The sequence below is a fragment of the Nematolebias whitei genome, chromosome 16 (genome assembly GCF_014905685.2).
Source record: "Nematolebias whitei isolate Nwh7 chromosome 16, NemWhi1, whole genome shotgun sequence".
Classification (NCBI taxonomy): domain Eukaryota; kingdom Metazoa; phylum Chordata; class Actinopteri; order Cyprinodontiformes; family Rivulidae; genus Nematolebias; species Nematolebias whitei.
The window spans coordinates 2,100,676-2,103,644 of record NC_056513.1 but is presented as its reverse complement, the minus strand read 5'-3'; positions in this window follow the sequence as shown (position 1 = coordinate 2,103,644).

The following is a 2,969-nucleotide window of genomic DNA, read 5'->3' as shown; positions in this document are numbered from 1 at the left end:
AGCTAACGGGTCACTGGTATCTGGTTGTTGGTGCTGGAAGCTAACAGAAGACCCAGGACACGCTGGAGAGACTACATCTCTCTGTTGGTCTGGGAACACCTTGGAGTCCTCCCAGAAGAGCTGGAAGTTTGTGGACAGAGAGGTCTGGACCTCCCTGCTCAAGATGCTGCCCCCGAGACCTGAGTCCAGAACAAGAGGAAGATGATGGATGGATGGACGGATGGATGGATGGATGGACGGATGGATGGATGGATGGATGGATGGATGGATGGACGGATGGATGGATGGACGGATGGATGGATGGATATTCTGAGTTAGCTCATCGTGTTTTAGTAAAGTTAAGAGGCAGACATCCGTCTCACATGTGCTGAAGCTCTCTCCTCCACACCTGGATGTTCACTTCCGATAAAAAGTTGAGAACCAACAGGTTAATGAGTTTGACACGTTTTGATGTGGAAGAAAGGTGTGTGTGTGTGTGTGTGTGTATTTAATTTAAAAAAAAAGTTTGTTTTTTGGCTTTAAATCAGGCTGGAGAGGGAAAATGATGTTGATTGGTAAAAGTTTAACGTGACATTTTTGTAATTTTCAAGTGTTTTTGTTTCTAATGAAACCTGTTTGTCAGTTTCATGTTGACTCGTAACCTTTGACCTTATCTCACAAAGTGTTAACATACCTGAGGTTCCCACGCTCGTGCAGCTCAGACTAAAGCAGAAACTGAAAAGTCTGCTTCCTGTCTCTCTGATCGCTGTCATTAATGGAAGGTGTGTTTCTGAGCAACCATTTCCTCGAACCCTTGAGCCCAAAGTTGCAGAGACTCCCTTCAGGAAGTGTATTTATTTTTCAAACTGCTTCTGTCAAATAAAGTCGGAGCCAACGAGCCAGTTCTGAACTTTCTTTAGCACAAACGTGTCCGTTTTCCATTTTTGTGGAGAGTGAGATGATAAAATATAACAAATCTAATATACTGTTTATGTAGTAACGAGTTAATTTAAAGAGCAGATGATTAAAAATAAATGTACGTTCTTGAACCGGTCTGTGAATCAGTTCAGTTTTACCAGGAAAACACAATAAAATACTGTTTTTGATGACAATGTTTTTTAAATCTGTTCACTAAATCATTAAAAACAATAAATATCATAAGTTAAAAAAACAATAAATATCTAATATCATAAGTATTAATTTAAAATGCAGACAAAAAAGTAAAAAGTAAAAGAAAAGTCCTGAATCCTCCACAGGATGCTGTGTCTGCAGGGCAGTCATTCTGATCCTTCAGATAAAAACTCTTGTTCAGATTTCATTCCGTGACGTCTCTGTCTCTCAGGTCACGCACGTTGAGTCGTGGCTGGACATGACAGCTGTCTGTCTGTTCCAGGATTATCTCCTGCTGCTCCCACGTGGAGAAGATTATTTTAAAAATGGATCCAGATTCTGCAGATTTGTGCCACGCTGCTGTTGCTGCTCTTCATTCTGCACGGACGCAACATGCTGAAGTGAATGTGAGCCAAACAACCCGGAGCTTTTGATTTAAACATCTGGCTCTTGGTGAAGACCAACCTGAACTGAACGTCCAGCTGTTGTTCATCTGTAAACAGCAAACATCAGGGCGTTACTCGACATTTTAATATTCTTTAAAGATATTTAACATATCAGGCTTTAATGTTTTCAGTTCAGGATTAGCGATGAGCTCTTAGTGTCATGTGACCTGCCCCAGTGTCTTATGGGATATGTTGTGAAGCCGCAAGGCTTGTTGCCATGACTTCCAGCTGTTCAGTTAAGAACTAGTTAAACAGCTGCTTCCTGGTTAAATCCATGTTTGGTTGAGACTGGTTTTATGTGTAAAGGTTCAATAACATTAAAGTACTCCTAATTAATTTTTACAAGAATATTTGACTACATTTATTCTTTTTTTTAATAGTGTAGATTACACATAACAGCTTTTAAAATATGTAAGTTTTCCAAGTTTTTATTAATTTTTTTGTACATGTGTTTCATCTTTGATAAAAATAGGCACTAAATATGCAATATCAAAATTCTACCACATAATTTATAAAAAATGAGCGAAACCATCAAAAGTCGTGTTTTGTTGCCAACAATTACGACTCGTTTGTTTACATTTGTACACTTGGGCCCACGGGGGGTGTTGAGTTAGTAAAATATCTGCTGAATGTAAACGGAGTCAGAGGGAGGACATTGGAATCAGAGACGCCGATTGAAGAAAAAAGATAAAGTTCTTCTCTTCTGAACAGAAAAAACAACTTCAAGCTGTAAAAGGAGAGAAGAGACAGAACGAGACGTTTCGGGAGGAAATCCAGGGTCGACAACATTAAAGCACAAATGGTGTGCAGGTGAAATGACCTGATAAGTCTGGGTTACGTTAACACATTTAATTATGTAGACATTTTGTGAGATGAATAAAACGTTAAATCAAACAGAAAATCACATGTTTTAACTGTTTTGGGACATGTTTGTTATTCTGAACGACGCCATGCTGAAGTGAAGGATGGTAAAGAAACTTCACCTTCTAAAGTGAGCTGGCTTTTAGGAACGGACAGACGGCAACGATTGTTTTCCTTCGATGGTCTGAAGTTTGTGTTTATTCTCACATGTTCTTCTGATCCCTCAAGCAGAGGTCAGTTCCAGCTCATATCTCCTGAGGCGTGCTCAATAATCAATAATAATTCAATAATTGAGGCATGCTGCACACACAACATGACACCGTTTCTCCTGATCCTTTAATAAAAATTCATATTTGTGTAAACTATCTGAACTTACAGGAAACTTTTTTAAGTAAAGCCAAAATTTGGTCATTTGTGAACGACCCATTTTAAAGTTCTGTGTAGTTAAGGTGTAAAAACTTGTCCAGACGGTGGAATCAGAAGCAGAGGTGGACAACAAACTAACTTCCTGGAGAACCGTTTGTGATCCATGCACACAGAAACGGGCCGTGCTTTTCAGGAACTAACTGCACA